Source organism: Serinus canaria, chromosome 8 (genome assembly GCF_022539315.1).
Source record: "Serinus canaria isolate serCan28SL12 chromosome 8, serCan2020, whole genome shotgun sequence".
NCBI classification, from domain to species: Eukaryota; Metazoa; Chordata; class Aves; order Passeriformes; family Fringillidae; genus Serinus; species Serinus canaria.
Window position 1 is genome coordinate 26,546,693 of NC_066322.1, and position 17,743 is coordinate 26,564,435.

Below are 17,743 nucleotides of genomic sequence, written 5' to 3' on the forward strand. Positions count from 1 at the left end.
AAAATTACAGCAGCCATTTGTTCTGATGCTCCTAACCAATTCCCAAGCTGCCAGCCTGTGTCACCTTCCTCTCAGGGAGCTCAAATCCCATTCCTGATAAAACCCATCCCAAAAGGTACAAATATCTCCAAGCCTTCACCCTCCCAGCCAGGGAGCTCCTTCTCAGAGGGCTGTGCATGTGGTGGGCACCCAGGGAGAGTGAAGAGGAGAGATGGGGCTCCCTCTGAGTCTGTGTCTCAGGGAGCACTGAGAACCAGCCTACCTTCACCACAGAGATGTGATGTTAATGCAGCACCACAGGCAGCCCCTGAGAGAGAACAGTCTGCAGGGAATTAAAAAAAAAAAAAAAGGGAGAGAGAAAGAGATATTAATGGTCCTTTGCAAACAACTAAAAATACCCAGAATGGCCAGAGTTTCTTTTGGATTTTTTCTTTTCTTCCCCCAACCTACGCCCAAAGGAATGTGCCACGCAAATTAAAACGATTTCCCTGCAACCTGCAAGATAGGAGCAGGCAAGGCATCCTTCAGCTGTGAGTGAAAGAGATGGAGCCTGCCTTTGTCAGGAGCACGCCAGCCCCGGGGAGGTGAGGTGGTGGGGGACGGCAGCCAGAGCTGCAGGGATCCTGCTGGTTAATTCCCATTAACTGGGACAGACAGGCCTGTGCCAGGCACCCAGCTGGGGTCCAGGGGGTGTTTCCTCAACATCAACAGCAGAAGTGAATCCTGGGCACCTCACCTGCCTTGGGGGGGATGCAGAGTAAGAGCAAAGAGCTGTGGAGCTGCTTTCCGTGGAGCAGAGGAAGCCTCTGCTACCACCAAGGCAGTCCTGTTAAATTTGCAAAACATATTGCAGGCGGCAGAGGCTGTGATACCTCCTGGCCCCATGGACACTGTCACCCAAGGACATTGTTTTTCTGGCCCATACCCACTCAGGTGTGTGCCCTAGCACATGTTTCCTCCTTTCAGTCGAGAGAGACAGTTTATTTCTAGCAGTGAGAGCTCATAGGCAGGAGGAAAACCAAGACCACCCCCAGCAGACTATAAAAGCAGTGCTTTGCTGTGTCACAGCTGTTCCTCACATCTGGATGCAGACAGCACTCAGAGCCCTGCAGCTGGCCCCAGCCCCTCAGTCAGCATTCCCTGTTAGCACCAGGAGGGCGAGAGGTCTGGCAGCCGAGGTGAAGGGCCACTTCATCTCCATCATGTTCTCCTCTGCTAATGAAAATGTTTCTCCAGCGTGTCCTCGGGAAGGTTTCCTTCAGCTCCAGCCCTCGTGTGATTGAAGGCTAATCTCTGTTACTCTTGGCTGAATGGCAGCCCACGAGGAAGGTGATGTATTGTGTTTCCCTTCAACTCGACATTTAATGGCGCTGGCAGAAGAAGAAAAAGCACCAGATGTTTCTGGACTGGAAGTGAACTCCTCCCAAAACACTGAGAGGTCAGGGGGCCTCACATGGCCTGGCACCCCTTTAAATTGCAGCCTGCTTTGAAAGGCCACTGGGCTTGCCATCTCCTCCCTTGCAGAGGCAGTCCAGCTGGCAGCAGTGGCCCAGGAGGCAACATGTCCTGTTCCACCTCATGGGACATGACTGGCCTCCAGTGAACTCCCCATCATCAGTCTGGTCAGCACAGAGGTCTGGGAGAGAGGACAGGGTCTAGAGGGCAGAATTTTTGGGAGGAAAGCCTGTGACAAAGGCTCAACACTCACGGGTTCCTCTGGCTGGCTCCAAACGTGGTCACTGAAGCCTCAAGATGGGAAATTTTTCAATCTGTGATGTTATCTTCCTTTTAAAGTGCTTGGAGACTTCCTGATTTAAAAAAAAAAAAAGTGAGAGAAAAAAATCAGGCTTACAATCCTCTTGCTGCTCACACTCAAGGAGACACCTGGCTCCCTGATACACTTCCTCCTCTGCTCCACAGCTCTGCAAACACATTCCAGGCCATCCCCACCACCTGCTGCTCTCCTGCTGTTTCTCCCCTCACTGGAACCACCCAATTATCTACCATGGCACTCTGCCCCCTCTATCTGCAAAGCTTTGCAGCTTTTCTCCTCCTTTTTTGCCCCTATAAAACCACTATCAGCATTTGTTGAGGACACCCAAACACAACACTTCAGCTCCTGTTCGCTTTCCCTTCTCCCATTGGCACTGGTTGTGGGGTGTTTACCATGGACCACACAAAATGTATTCCCCAACAGCTAAACCTGGAGGAGGAGAAGGAGGAGAAATTAAGAAAACACACAGGATGAAAAAGTAAAAACTTCCAATTACTGGCAATTATTTCTACTTGATCACCCACTGTGCACTGTGCCCCAGACACAAATCACTCTTGGCAGGGTGGCACAGCTCATACCTGCACACACAGTGCACAGGTGAGCACACAGGCTGTTTGGTGGAGGTGTTCCAACCTTTTTGGGCACCTATATGGGCTCAGCTGGCTCCAGCTTTTCTGAGGGTCTCATATACACCAGTCACACAGAATCACAGAATAACGAAGTTGGAAGAGACCTCTAAGATCAGCAAGTCCAACCTATGCCTTAACACTTCAACCAGCCTATAGCACCAAGGGCCATGTCCAGTCTTTTTTTAAACACATCCAGAGATGGAGACTCTACCACCTCCCTGGGAAGAGCATTCCAGAACTTTATTATTCTTTCAGTGGAAAACATTTTCCTAATATCCAACCTGTACCTTCCCTGATGTAGCTTGAAGGTGTGCCCTCTGGTTCTGTCAGCGCTGCCTGTTGGAAGAGACCAAGCCCCATCTGTCTACAGCCTCCCTCCAAGAAGGTGTAGAGAGCAAAAGGTCACCTCTAGGCCTCCTCTCCTCCAGGCTAAACAGCCCCAGTTCCTTCAAACGTTCCTCAAAAACCAGAGGTGATGTTTTTCTCTGCTCCCACAAGCCGTGGAGCAGAGGCAAGGCACTCGCTTGGAGCTGAGGCCTGCCATGAGAGATTGCCCAAGGGATGTCCAACCTCATTCCCAGACTCACCTGTCTGGGCTCTCTGGCAGTTTTTCCTTCCCAGGAGGCATGGCAGCTACAGAGAGCAGTTGCAGGCAGCACAGCTCTGCCAGAGATGCCTTCCCCAGCACGGCAGGACACGCTTTGCTCCCAGCCAGCGGGAAGGAAGAGGCACCCAGCAGTGGAGGAGGCACTCAGCCAGCCACTAATGCTTCCCACTGTCTCGGAGCAAAGGGATGGATTAGCTTTTATTAGCTCTTATGAAGAGCACATCACTCCTGCCCTTTCCTCCTCTCACCAGGCTCACACACAGCCTCAGCTGTGCTGCAAGTGAAGCAGAACCAACTCACCTACGTGCTGGCGGCCCCAAACTCCTCTTGGGTCGAGTATAAATCTTACAGATCTTAAATCTTAGGCAAGCTGGGAGTGAGGATGGAGCAATCCTCCTAAGGGTGCAGCAGGTGCTGCCCAGAAGTACTTTAAAAAAGATGCATGCTTGGCTTTTACATCTGGATCTCCCAGTTGGCACCACGCAGGGCCTGAAGGAGGGCATGGTGCCAGCCAAACCAAAGCCAAGGCACAGTCCCCAGAGCAGAGATCCAGACCCGGGGCTGTTATTTGAGAGGTGTTCCGTGGTTTTCCTGCTGAGCCCTCCTTCCACACGCAGTAGCCCTGCCCCGCAGCACCCAGCCAGCAGCGCGGCTGAGGGATGGTGCCGCTCCAGAGAAGTCTCTCTAAAGTCGCTTTGGGGCTTGTTAGCAGGGTGATAAAGGGGATGAATGGCCTCAGAGAAACGCTCTGTCTCCTGCTGTGGCATTCATTATCCTTTAGCCAGGCAATTCCTCACAGCAGCCAGGAGCTCCGGGCTGGCTCGTTCATCCTCCGCGGGGGCTGTTTCCCACTGGGGCCACGCTGGGCTCTCGCTGCCCGCCCCAGGCAGCTCGAACGTGCCCGAGGAGCGGCAGGGGCGGAGCGCTCCGGGCTCATCACCTTCCTCCCACACCGCCCGATTGCTTTCCCGAGCACCAACACCCTGAGCCGAGCCTCAGCTGCCCCCGTGCCCGGATCTGCGCATTTCCAGCCTGATTTCCCAAGGAGCGCAAGGCAAATGGAATCCTGCTGCATCCGTCTGTCCTCTGCCCACTCCCCAGCAACTCCTGACACTGCAAACAGATTTCAAGCTGATGTGACAGAGCAACAGAGGTCTTGGAGACAGTCAGAGTCTATAAATTTCATGGGAACAGACTACCAAACAGAGGAGAGACATTATTAGCACCATCCAAACTGTAGTGTATCATCCCTTATTAGACATCAGACAACTTGTGTGGGAGAGATGCCATAAATATCCCAGGGAAGGGAGATGCTCCATTCAGCACAAATAACTTACTGGACAGCAGAGACTCCAAACCCAAACGGTACATCCAGAGAAGATGAGGTGTCACGGATCCCACTGCACGTTGTACCAACAGGAGAAGGTTCCAGGCCTGTTTGGCTGATAGGAGAGCCAGGCAGCTAAGATGGCATCTGAGCCTTTGGAAAGCCCATGGAAATGGAATGTGTGCCCTTCCTTCTCCTCCTTCCAGAGACCAAGCTGAAGCTCTTCTGCATTACCATCCTTAATTACCACCCCAGAACTATGGATGAGTTCAGGTGCTGCCTAAATGGAAGTGTCATGCCCATCTCCAAGGGGGAGAACTGATGGGCTGAGCAGCTCCCTCACCCCCACAGCTCTCCCATTGCTTCTCCACTGCATGGACAGAGATTTCACCTTCCAGAACGATGTTTCACCCATAGGCTGCTGCCAGGAGATGCCAGGAAGGCAGCCCAGAGTCGGAGTAGTGCCTGGAGAGCTCTCAGCAGGATCACTTAGACATCAAGCTGCTCTTTAGCTGTTCACTGATGGGTGGCACTTGAGAGGGAGCCCTTTCCTCCACACACAGGTCCTTGCTGCCTGCCAGCCCCAGCACAGACCTGCCAGAGCCAGCACAGGGCAGGCAGGCAGCAGCATGGGTGTCCTTCCCCCAGGGGGAAAGCATGAGCCTCAGAAACCTTCCTTCTTCCTTCTGAAGGGGATACAGCAGCCTCCTGGCTCTCCCTTAGAGTCAATTAATGTTCTCACATCCCCAGTGTGATAGAACCTTGCTCAGGCTGAGCCCAGCATTTCAGTGCTGACCCCCCTGTCAGAAAGCCCAGCCCTGTATGCAGTTTGGGGATGGAGCAGGGTGATCCCTGTGCTCATTTAGGATCTGCACTGCTCACCCAGTCAGGATCTGTTCCGAGTGTCATTTCCAGCCTCAGGCATTCCAGAGCCCTGGCAGAAACTGAGAAGTGAGAAATAACCTTTTTCCTTCCAGCTCATTTGTGACACTATCCCAGCTAGCCAGACATGTTTTGGGACTTCTCTGATTCACCTGGTAAAGGTCAACTCCCAGGAGGTGACTCCAGCCTGGTGGATCACATATCACTTGTACCTGTGGGGCTTCAGCTCCACAAAAATACAATTTAAACATGTGCTACAGCACATCCTTTACTAAAAAAAAAAAAAAAAAAAAGGAAAAAAAAAAAAGGGATTTTCACATTTTCACTCCAGGGGTGGTGACTCCCTGCTCTGCCCAACAGAAGGAGGGATGGGGACTGAATTCAAGCTTATGTTCATTAAAATAGAAGGGAAAAAAAAAAAAAAAGAAAATCCAGAAATCCAGTCACTCTATCTTAATTGTTCTGATCCAACCTTTCAGAGTGTGGCACTGAGCTGAAGGGCCGCACCTGAAAGTGTGCCAAGAGCGGCATGAAATGTTAATGTTGCAATTAAAACAATATGAATATTGCAGCACTGCTCTGCTGCTTCCCATCCACAGAACAATTCTCATTCAATAGAAGTCAAGTTACATTTCAGGAAATAATGAGGTCTGCTAATTAAGTCTGGCCTAGGAAGACAGCGGTCTTAAAAAGAGAAAAAAATATTCAGATCTCCCCAAAATGTGTACATTTGCTGCTTATTACCTGCAAAGGGGAGTCATTAACGCTGCTCAGTGCCAGGATCACAGGTCAGCCCCACTGTCTTATTGCACACACCTAGAGGAAATTCTCTTTGTAATGATAAAATGCATAAGTCATGACCTGCCTTGTCCCCAGGGCGGAGCAGGGAGTGCCAGGCTGGCACGTCCCACACTCTGAATGCAGAGAGCAGGGCCCTGACAGTGAATGCCAGTCCCAGGCTGGGCTAGAGAGGGCCAGAGAAGGCTCTGAGGGGCTGAAGGCAGCAAATCACATTCAGCTGACACAGGACAGATCCCAGATTATACACAGGGAAGGGAATTTTCCTCCACAGCCATTCACACAACTGAGTGACAGCGACACTGGCTTGAGCTGGTGGAAGCCACAGGGAAAGTGACCACTGGGACAGTCCTGGAAGGACAAAGACCTGTCAGGATCATCTTGTGTTTTAACTCTAAAAAGAGGAAACAGAGGATCCCCCACTCCTGCCCCCCGCATCCATCAGGCACAGGCAAGTGTTGCAATAACGTGAGGACACAGAACAGCCTAGAGACAGGAAACATTGGGTTCCAGGGGTCCCAAAGGAAATTGATATCAACACGCTGCTCCTATGGCTTCCCCACCCTCTTGTTTTTCATAATATTCCCAAATTTCTTTATCTCTGGCAGGTGTTGGGGCTGCCATCACATTTCCTGTGTTCCTCCCAGCCAGATAACTGCAAGGAGAGGTTGGGCAGGGAGGGTCCCTCAGCATGAGTATTTCATGGGAAGAGCAGAAGACTGGGAACAGGTCCACCACGTCACCCTGCTGGTTTGATGACATGGTTTTTTTATGACATTGTGTTTTCTCTTTCTCAGAGTTTCAGGGACACACAAGAACCAGTCATCCTCCAGGCCTGAACTCTGCCATCAGCCCCAGCATGACTGACCCACATGGAGCTGTCTTGGGGACACAGAGGAGCTTGCTGTGCAAACAGGAGGCTACAGCAGTGCAAATCTCTCCAAGCCCTCCCCTAACCTACTGCCCCAAGCTCCAAAGGAAAACTCATCCAATAGCAGGGTGAGGGAGGCCAGTGGAGCCCTGGTTCATTCCCTGGCCTCTGCTGATGCTCCAAACTTCAGCCTGTCTTTAATGCAGAACACCTTCCTGGTAAGATCCAGACAGAGACTGAGCCATGCTAATCAAACTTGGCAACACAATGATCCAAATCAGGGGGAGCTCAAAGCACCGGGAAGAAAACACTTCATTTCAAAGAGGAGAAAAATCCAGATGAAAAGATCAGAAAGGACTTTCCAGGTCCTGGACTGTCCTAAGGGACTCAGGTACTATTTCTATATCCATCTGTGGGAAAAAAACCCAACCTGTTTGGTCACCAAGGCACAGCCAGGGGGATTTTCCCACCTTGTTGCCACCAGCAGCAGCTCACTGTTTGGAGGATGAGTAGGTGGTCTGCTCCCATCAGACCACTTCTCACTCTATTTCCAGATGAGCCAGCACTTGCTGCTACCAAGTCTGTTCTGCAATAAAGAGCAATAAACATGCCAGAGTAATTAATGTCTTAACAACTTATTACAATCCTCAGATAATTAATCACAAAAGCTAAACATGCTGTCTCACCCTCCTAATGTGTTAATGCTCTAATTATTATGCCTCAATTAAGGGAAAGTCAGCGCTCCTTGCTTGGGAGTGCATGTTTAATAGGGGTGCCTGAACACAGGCTAGGCAAGATGGGAAGCCAGGGGGTGAGGGGGGTGAAGGAAGAGGACACCATTTTTAATGAGGTTTCATGGCTGGCTCGAGGCAAAGTATTGACAGCTCCTCACTGGGATCTCACACACCACTGCACGTGTAACTGGGGGCCATCTGTGGTGGCTCCATGCTCCGCTTCGCACCGGGCTATTTATAGGAGCAGCAGCATGGGAGGCACAGGGGACTGGAGATGAGCAGTCACACCATGGGTCTGGCCAGCACTAGGCAGCAGAGGTGGCAGCTCTCTCAGCAGTCATTAAAGGACTGGTGGTCTCCTCTATCCAGCCCACTTCTGGCTCTATTTCCACGCACTTGCCACCACTCCTGACCCCTGCAAAACCTCCCCACTGCCCAAGCCTCTCACCCAGTCCTGTTTCCATGGTACTCCTTGCCTCTAATCAAGCTAACTCTGGGAAATCCATGCAGATGTTAAGAACAGCCTCCAAAAACTGGGATTACTCTTGGCATGTGACATATCAGCTTGTCAGAACTCAGGACATTCCTCTGGCTGCCCTGGGTGATTCCAGACCCTGGCAAGGGGCTCAGAGACCTTGGCATGGAGTCAAAGACCCCTGTGCCTTTGATTTTAGCCCATGGAAACAATTACCAACTTTGTGTGAAGATTTACAGGCCACAAGAGTTTGAGTAGAATAATAGGTAATTTGTCACAGGGTGAAAAAGTAGAATTTTGGGGATTTAGAATGGGGATTCAAGAGGCAAGATGGAGAATCTGGGCATGTCCTGTCCATCTCCTTGCCCTCCATCTTCTGCTGTGATGGTGACACTGATTGGTTTAGAGCAGAGACAGACTGTCTAACATAGGTGATAGGTATTGGAAAATTATTGTAAATAAAGTACAGGTAGTTCTTAGTATAAAAAGTTAACACCACCCCAGGAGCAGGGATTGTGCCACAACCCGACCTGCTGGACAGATCTCAGCAGGGCAGAGAGAGAATGGAACAGGTAAGAGAGAATAAACAACCTTGGAAAGCAGAACCGACGACTCTCAACTTCTTCTTCAGCCACAGGGCTGAGAAAAAGACTTTCTAACACCTCAAGAGTCATTTCAACCACAGAAACCCAAGATCAGCTCACCTGATTTCAGCCACTGCCTGGAGGTTTTCCACAAGTCCCTGCTGTCTGAAGGAACAGAAAGCCATGTCTCAAAGAGCACACCACTTAAAAATGCTTGGCTTATAGATGGGAAACTGAAGGCCAAAAAGGTGTTCTGCAGGGGACTTGTGGTGGTTACCAGCCATCAAGCTGCCTTCCTGCCTAGCTCTGAACCTTGCTGGATGCTGGGAAACTTCAGAAAGAGGTTCTTGGTGAGGAGGAGCTTGAGCAGACCCTAAAGATGAATGTAGGGCCTGGACCCCTCACCATGTGATAGCAGGAGATGCCTGCTGCCCTCAAGACACAGCAGTGCATCCTTATGATCCTTGTGTTTGGGAAAGACTTGTGAGGCAAAAGTACAGTCAAGGCAAAAAATGGCATCACATCCATCCCACCCTGCAGAAGCAGTAATCCTAGAGAAAAAAGGAATCATGGAACTGGCACTGGAATCATGGAATTCTGCAATGCAGCAGGTGTGGGAAGCAGGAACTGGGGTAGCCAGGCTCCAGATCTTGGTACCATACAAAAAGCTGCAACAGAAGAATGGCTGGAGCCCAAGTCTCCCAAACAAAGCTTATAAAAACTTCTTTTTCCAATAAAAAAGAACTCCCCCGCTGAAGTGGGTCTTCACACAGAAGAAAATTTTCCCTGAACCAGCCTGGTTTCTGTTCCATCCAAGCCTTTTTAAATTTCTCAGACAAATGAATCACCAGCAGCATTTCCAGCCTAGGTTTGACTGCAAAACGATTGCATTTCTCAAAGAAATAACACACTGTGTAGGTTTGGATGGTTCCCTCTGAGGAATAAGGGAGAGGGAATAAGAAACAAAACAAAGTAAAGCAACCTGGAGGGGACATGCATTTTAAAATCCATGAACAGTTTTAGCTTTCAAATAATCCAAATAAAGAAAAAAATGGTTCACATAGTTACTTCCACAAAAATAATTCTGTCACCCCTACTCTTTGGTGATGTCTCATGAAAAACAAAAGAAAGCTCTCCACCTCTGAGACACCAACCTGACAGCAGCTTGGCTGGTGAAAAGGGGCTGATGCCTCCCCACAGAGGCAGCCTGTGGATTCCCACAGGGCTCCAAAAGAAGATGTGTGTGTTGGGGCTCTCTCCACACTGCTTTCTGTTCCAGCAAGAGGCGTGACCTGTCCAGACTCTCCTCCTTCTCTTCACAGAGAATAATTTCAGACATCCAGCTCTAGTTCCCTGCTGGGCTGGAGGCATCACAGCTCCTTATCTCAGCAGCTCCACTTGGCTCTGTGAGTTACTGCATGGACGTTCCAGAACCCACCCAACCTGTAGAACCTGACCATCCAGGACAGGACCATCAAAACCATTGAGCTCTGAGCAAACACAACCTCATTTGGAAGATATAACAAGGGATATGATATTTTTTGAGGAATTAAAGGATATTTCTGCTGTTGTTTTCACTGACTTGTGGAGCAGAAAGTTTTCTATGGATGTTGGCATCTGTGCTGAAGATGCTCAGGCTCTTGCCTTTTTTCCAAAAATTCAATCCAGCTCCTTCAGACGCTGCAGAAAGTGTCTGACTGCTTTTGTACCTCTCCCTTCTCACCAGTACCATCACCAACACCAGTCACCTGAAAATATGGGGCATTACTTCTAGCCTGGGGCTAGAAATTTTGGATTGGTTATACTAGATTTGACTTACTCCAAAGTGTGTCAAGTCAGCTGAATGTCCACCAAACATTCTGGAGAAGTTGCCTATCTCCTGTTAGCATCCTGTGGGGTTGGAAAAAGCTGTTTACCTAGAAGAGAGCAGTAACACACAGCTGTGCTTCTTTATACCTTTCCCATCTGAACTTAGGATAAGTTTCTTAGAGCAAGTCACTGCCCCAGTAACCCAAGATCTGCTCCCAAACCAGCTCACACAAAACACCTGCAGCCAGCAGCCATGTGGACACATTGCCAGAGCCCTGAAGCAGGGCTTGAATGGGGAGGGCAGCCTCTGGAGAAGAGCAGATTAATAACAAAAATATATACAACATATAATGACTTTTAGAGAAACCAGCATTACTACTTCCCAGAAAAAGACGGCCAGCCTGAAGGCATTAGAGGGCTGTACCATAAAGATAGTGCCAAATGAGCCCAATGCCCCAGCCCCAACCCTATAGCCTCTCCAGCAAGACTTTTGTGAACTCAGCTTACCCCCTCCCTCTGCCCCCTGCCTTCAAGACAGTGTGCAGCACGACAGCTGGGAAACCCAATCTGGTCCAAATTTTGTTACAACCCTGCTGGTTTTTATTCTTGTTTACCAGCATTAATTTTAATGGCTTTCCCTACATTAACTTTGTCCTGAACCAGTTGGAGGAAAATTCCTACTCACTTGCCGTCTGGAGAACAGACTGGGTAATTTTCCCTTGTCATTTAACAGCCTGCCTGGGCTGCTCAGGAATGACAGCCACACTGTGTACTTAGTGGAGGGCAATAAACTCCCCAAGGCTGGTGGAGGAGGATTTACATATCCCTAAATACACTGCCCATTCTTTGTTCATTCTGGGTCTTGGCTCGTGCTGGCCCAGCAAGTGGAAATTTCTTCCTCCTGTTCAGCATGGAAAGGAACTTTCTGAACCTGATGGAAATTTCTTCCTTTTCAACGTGGAAGGGAACTACAGAGCCTGCACCAAGGATAAGTAATGCTTCCAGACAAAGTGGCAACCTCCCCAAGTCTGGGCAGCTTTGGGCTGGGTTTGCCAGTGGCCAGTTGAGTCTCATTTTCCCTTGGAATCATTAAAAACGCCTGTAAAACAGGTCTGGGAAAATATAATGGTACTAGAACATCCATGGAGAATGTTTCAGAGAAGTGGGGAGCAGGAAGATGCCTGGGCACCATCCAACAGGCAGTTTCCCTGTGTGTCTTGTCTTGTGTCCCTTGTGTACAGCAGGGGACAGAAATGAGGATGAGGCAGCTCCTGACCCCTCTCTCATCTCTGTTCCTTCCAGCCACCATCCTGGCTTCCTGTAGGAGACATCACAGCTCCATCCAGGCTGTCTCTGCCAGAGAGAAAAAGGTTGTCCTTCCCTTTGCTCACCAGAGGCTGAGTGTGGTCCCACTCCTCTCTCCAGCACAGAGAGGTGTGGTGGCTCAGACCATGGGAAGGGAAAGAAACACTCAGGTCTTTCTGCACCTTTCTCTCCCCATTAAAAAACTAGATAACAGGTCTTTCCACCAAAGAAATGCAAGGGTCGGATTCAGGCATGTTTCCAAAGTTTTGTGTCTCTGCCAGCATAAAAAAGGAATATGGCTAGAGCAAGTGAAGTTATTTGTTGTATCACATGATGCCCATACTTTAAAAGTGCAGATGTTCCCTCCATGCTCCAAGGGGTGATTTGGAAGACAGAGGACTCAGAAACTCCTACTCTATCCAACCACAAGCACCTGGGCTGCTGTAGAGGGAGGGTTGCCATGGAAAGATGAGGAAGGCAGCAGTGAGGTGGCTGGAGTATTCCCACCAATTATCATGAAGAATTTTGACTGCTCTGCTGTGTTTCCTGCGACAGCCTAGAAACCACCCTGAAATGCTTCTAACATGTCTGAGAAGCATTAAGCAGGGTCACACACCCAGAAAGCTGCATGAGCAGGGAGGGCTGGGTCTCCAGGCAAAGCCCTCTGGCCATGGACACCTCATTTCCTGCTCCAGGAAACTCCTGCATGAGGTACAGGCAGTTGGATCACATGGACATCAGAGCAGCAAGAAGGAGAAGACCTGAAGAAGAAACCAGAAATCCCAGCTTGTCATTGCTCAGTTCAGGGGTCCTGGGTGGAGAACCCACATTAATGGCAATCTCTTCTACATACAGAACTTGTCCATAGATTCACTTCAGAGGCTTCACTGCTCCACCAGGACTCCTCCTACTCTGACCTAATAAAGCAGAAGAAACAAGAGCTGCAAGATACCTCGCACTAAGAGCTTGAGAGATTGAGAGGCCACAGCATCCTACCCTCCTGCAGTCCCTGAAGTAATGAAAAGGCAGATATTCCACATGTGCCATGCTGGCCTCTTCCACAAGAAGGGCACTTCAAACTGACAAAGAACAGCTTCTGCCCATTCATTAACTTCTTGGCATTAACCAATTTCTCTCCAAGCAAGCCATAAAACCCAAAGCTGCATGCAAGGAGCATCCTAAAATATCCTTGTAAATCTCAGCCACCACACTCATTAATTACAACCCAGTGATAGTTCAGGCCATTAGTTCTGGCTGGTAACTTCATTTATTCTCACGTTAATGCTTGATGTCAGTGGTTATCTCATTACCACTCTATTACTTACCCACTTAATCCATCACTGCAAGCCAGGCCAGACGGGAGGAGCAGAGTTTGCCCTGCATCTGTGGGAGATGCATCAAGTGCAGAGCACCCAGGAGTCACAAACAAAGCACTTCTCATCTGCAGCTGAGCTTACAACTATTAAGAGGAGGAAATGACACAGATGAGTGTTGTCAGGAACACAGACACATTCCAACGTTGAAAAATTGTGGATATTGAGGATTGAGCTACCTGTTAAATCATAGCCAAAAGCTTTGGAAAGAATGGAAACAATATTAGCAGTCATGTAGAAAAATGATATCAGCTCTACCCTCCTCCTCCTGGGACTCTCATTCCTCCAGACTCCAGGTTAGATTCAAACCTGTTAAGCAGTTTGAAATGGCAACTCAAAGTAGGGGCACTGGGAGCTGCTACCTGCTGAATGCTCCAGAAAACACACAGACATCACTGCAGAGACCATGAGCTCTGAGTGTCAGTGAAAATACACCTTAAATGTGTACAGATACAATAGTTCTTGGCATTCCCACATGTACCCAGCTGGAGCTCCTCTTGTGTGGTGAGCAGGCACTTCCAAAAATGTGCTTTACTGCATCTAACATACCCCTGCCTGTCCAGGACTTACTCCACCTGCTGATCCAGTCCCATGGGTCTGACAAGGGTGTTTCAGCCTCGTGAGCCCCTCAGCCTTTCCCTGTCACATTCCCTCCTTCTTTCCCCAAATAGTCTTCCTGGAGACAGCATTTCAATCTTCCCCTGCTTGACCCAGAAAAAGGAGAGCTGTTTGTATGTTAACAGGCTGTGAAACCAAGATGTGAGCTGGGGAAAGGGTTCAGAGAGACATTTCCCTTGCAGCAACACAGCTTCTCTTCAGAGCAAGCAAAGCACTTCTTCTGCTCCACCCCAGTATGATGCCCGTACAATAACAGGGCAGGTGGCTGGTTTTCACTGCCCCCAAATGACATGATACAGGACTGGAATCCTCCAAAGCAGGAGAAGCTGATGCCACAAAAGCAAGGTAGAAAAAGAAGATACAGCTCCAAGATAATGTCAGTAGTAAAATATCAATGATTTCCTCTGTGATCAGTAACCCCCCTCTAGCTAATGTGCCCATGCTGGCAAGAGCAGGCTCTAAATGGTGCCGTGCCAGAACAACTGACAGGGCAAGTCTGCAAGATGCCACAATCAGATGTAATTAAAACACCTTTGCTGCCCTGCTTTCCATTCTCTCAGCAATAAAATCCATTACAGAATTCAGTTAGAAAATGATTTAAAATGTCCCTGAAGCCAAGTTGTTGACACCAGTGTAGACAGATGGATTTTGATACACCCTTGATTAAACAGCTTTCTGCAAAAGGCAAAGAGGGCAGGAAGGGAGCTGGGTGATGAGCTGGAGGACTATCCTAGAAACAGGGGCTATTCCCCAGGAGAAACAAGTGCTGCTGGAGGAGAAAGATGCCCCATCAACTAGCCAGAGGCTAAAACAGCCTCATCCCCCTGGGAATCAGGCTGCAATCCTCTGCTCCATTACCAGGCTCCTGTCCCTGTGCTTCCCGCTCAAAGTTGGGCTGGCAGCACCACACACACCACTTCTTCTAGTCTCTAAAAAAAACAACAGAAAACAACAGAAAGCCTCACACAGTGCTCAGCCCCTAGCAGGGCCAGCAATACTTCCATTTCCCATGGAGTTACATGTCCCAGTAGGATTCTGCAGGATGCAGTAGGGTACTGTCTCCAAGAACAGTTTTCCCCCGAGGCATTCCTGACATCTCTGTTCCTCATTGTCTCACACACAGATGCTCTTGCACTGATAAGGATTGAAGTCCTTTGGCACAGAGGGGCAAAGATAAAGTCTTCTCCCTGGCCATCTATTTATATCAAGCTGGTAGGAGCTTGTTATCTTTAAGGTCTCTGACATACAGAGCTGCAATCAGCCATCAGGGTGGAAAGTTATCAGGGGTGGGCAAAGAGGAGCCAAAACCACATTAATCCTCTTTTCTCAGGGAAAAAAGGCAAGAAGGAAGGGTGCTGCAACTGAGCATGGGCAGGTGCCCTGTCCAGCTCTTGGAGAGAAGAAATCCAGGCAGGACAGAGGGTTTAAGAACAGCTCAGAGAACAACCTGAAGAACCAGAGCTGAGGGGAAACACCTCTTGAGTGAGCACAGAGGCTCTGCAGGCCAGGAATGCTGCAGGCACAGGTGTGGGCTGTGGAGCTACACAAACTACTGACCACTGCTTACCAAATGCTCTGAAGCTGCTGTGACCTGGCAGCAGAGGTTTGCAGGCATGTCCCATGAAAAAAGGGGCTTTCCCATCCCAGTCCTCAGGCTTTGTGTACAAAGATATTTTGCCAAAGACTCCAGATCAGGAAGGAATTATAAATCAGAAAGTATAAGATAGTCAGTATCACCAGCTCCTGCAGTAATAAAGCCCCTGTTCATGCACAACATCAATCTCTCATTACTAATGTACATCAGATGGTTCAAATTTCCCCTGCTCCCTCCCATGGCCTGAAAGAAACTGAAGCAAGCAGCAAGAACCTTCTTATTAAATAATAAGCATCTACCTTATTATTTCTCTGGAAGTTGCCTGTGAGTGCAAACCTGACACTTGGGAACCCTCAGCTCCTTCACTTTATAGGCAGTTTGAGACTGAGGTGGCTTTTGGTCCCAGCCCTGCTCAATGCAGTGCTGGTTCATAAGCACAGTACCACTGATCCTCAGACCTGCAAACAGCTGAGGGACTGCTGGGATTCCTTCTGAGTCATCAGAAATTCAGCCTCAAGTTAACCAAGGCATGGCCCAGGCACCACTGCAGCTCCACCTTCCCTGCAGCCACTTAGTCTGGGTAAGGATAATCTTGTTTCCAGCAAGAAAGCAAGGGTTTGAAAAACATGCTCACCAGTGCATTTCAATTATCCATGTTTTTAAACACTGTTTCACACCCCCTGAGAGTACAATCACACCTCAGACAGGGCTGCCTCTTCACAGGGTATCACAGCCACTTGCAGACCCTGTTTTTGTACCGGAGAAAGGTTGTGGGGAAGAACCTTTGTCCTAAGGATGCCTTAAGCAAAGTCTCACATCTTTTAAAACACAGTGAGAAGGTCACATTTATTGCTTAGCAACTTTTCTCTCCCAAAAGTCACAGCCCAAAACTTACCATGGCTGTGCAACACAGAGCTGAAAGAGGGGCTGGTCCTTGCCCTGGTCTCTGACAGGCCCTACAGGAGCTGACAGCTGAGCATTTTATTCCCCCTGCAAACAAACCACATCAGTTGAGCACCACCAGGGAAGTAGCAGGACCAGAGCAAATTCCCAGAAAAAGCCTTGGCAGTGTTCCTCCTGCTCTGTGAGATGGAGTTATGGAGCACGACACATGGAGCAACAGAAGCTGAACAATGCACGTGTTCCTGCGAGGAGAATGAACAATATTAGAGGGGAGGGGGGAGGGGAAGGCACTTGCTAACAAATATTTATTAAAACACCATCTTATCCTCATCTGACCCTCATTCTGATTAAAGAAAAAAGGGACAGACTGCCATCACTGCTGGGGCACCCAGGCAATGTCCCTGACCATCCTGAATACAATTGCCCAGGAGGTCCCACAGCCACCCCGTCACCTTCCCTCCAGCAGTCTGAGATGTGTCACTTTAAGTCACCTCCCCCAGCCGCGGCAGGGAGGGTGGAAAAAGATGATCTTTGGGGTCCCTTCCAAGCCAAACCCTTTGAGGATTCCACGACTATTTTAAGAGCCCTGCTCTCCAGGCTGCCAGAGTTCTCAGACACAGTCAAAGCACCTTCCAGTCTCAGACCAGCCAGCTCTCTGTGCATCCTGCTCACTGTAGCCTGTCAAAAGGACACTCAAGTCCTGCAAACCCACAGATCTCCTTCCACACACATGACTTCTACAGAGATCACCAAGGGATGTGCTTCCTTCCCATTCCAGCTAGTCAGCATGCTGCATAAAGAGAAGGGGAGAACCTGCTGCCCTCAGTGGGATTTGGGGCCTTCAAAACCCATCAAGTTTAGGACCCAAGTGTGTCTGACCTACTAATAGCTACAGCACTTCACAGGGGCACAGGGAATCATGGTTTGGGTTGGAAGGGACCTTAAAAACCATCCAGTTTCAAGCCCATGCCATGGGCAGGGACACTTCCCATTATACCAGGGTTTGGAGACTGTAAGCATAAGAAATCTTGGGAAATCTAGACACCTGCCAAATGGTTGGACAGACTCCTGAAATGCCTCAGCAAGCAATGAGCTTGGTGCAGTGTCCCCATCAGTCACTGGCTATCAAGCCTAATCCCATGGCATAATAACATTCTTCGAGTATGCTTTACATTTAAAAAGTAATGAAGAACCAGGGTGAAAAAAATGCTGTGATGGAAGGGAAGAGTTGAAATTCAACCCCTGTAAAAAGCCCTAAAGACAAAAGCACATTTCACATTCTGCAATCTGTAGGAGAGTTGATTTTCTGTTCCTCAGCTTCAATCACCTCTTTGCTAGTGAGATTTGGCACTAGCCCAGGTCTCCTGAGGAAGCAGAGGCAAGGATTTTCCGAAGGATTTGTCACCCACATCTCCTCCCACAGCGCTTCCTTGGGGTTTTTTAATGAGCAAGGCCCTCCT

At 49.1% G+C, this 17,743-nt stretch overlaps 1 long non-coding RNA gene across 1 annotated transcript; it reads right to left on the reverse strand.

Annotated features, from left to right (window-relative positions):
* Positions 1–262: 262 nt before the first annotated feature.
* LOC127059861 (uncharacterized) lies at positions 263–16,511 on the reverse strand. Its single transcript, XR_007778162.1, has 4 exons — positions 16,276–16,511; positions 13,121–13,254; positions 1,709–1,808; positions 263–322 (listed from the first exon to the last, which is right to left on the reverse strand). It is a non-coding gene; the product is annotated as an uncharacterized LOC127059861 (long non-coding RNA).
* Between the last annotated feature and the right edge of the window lie 1,232 nt (positions 16,512–17,743).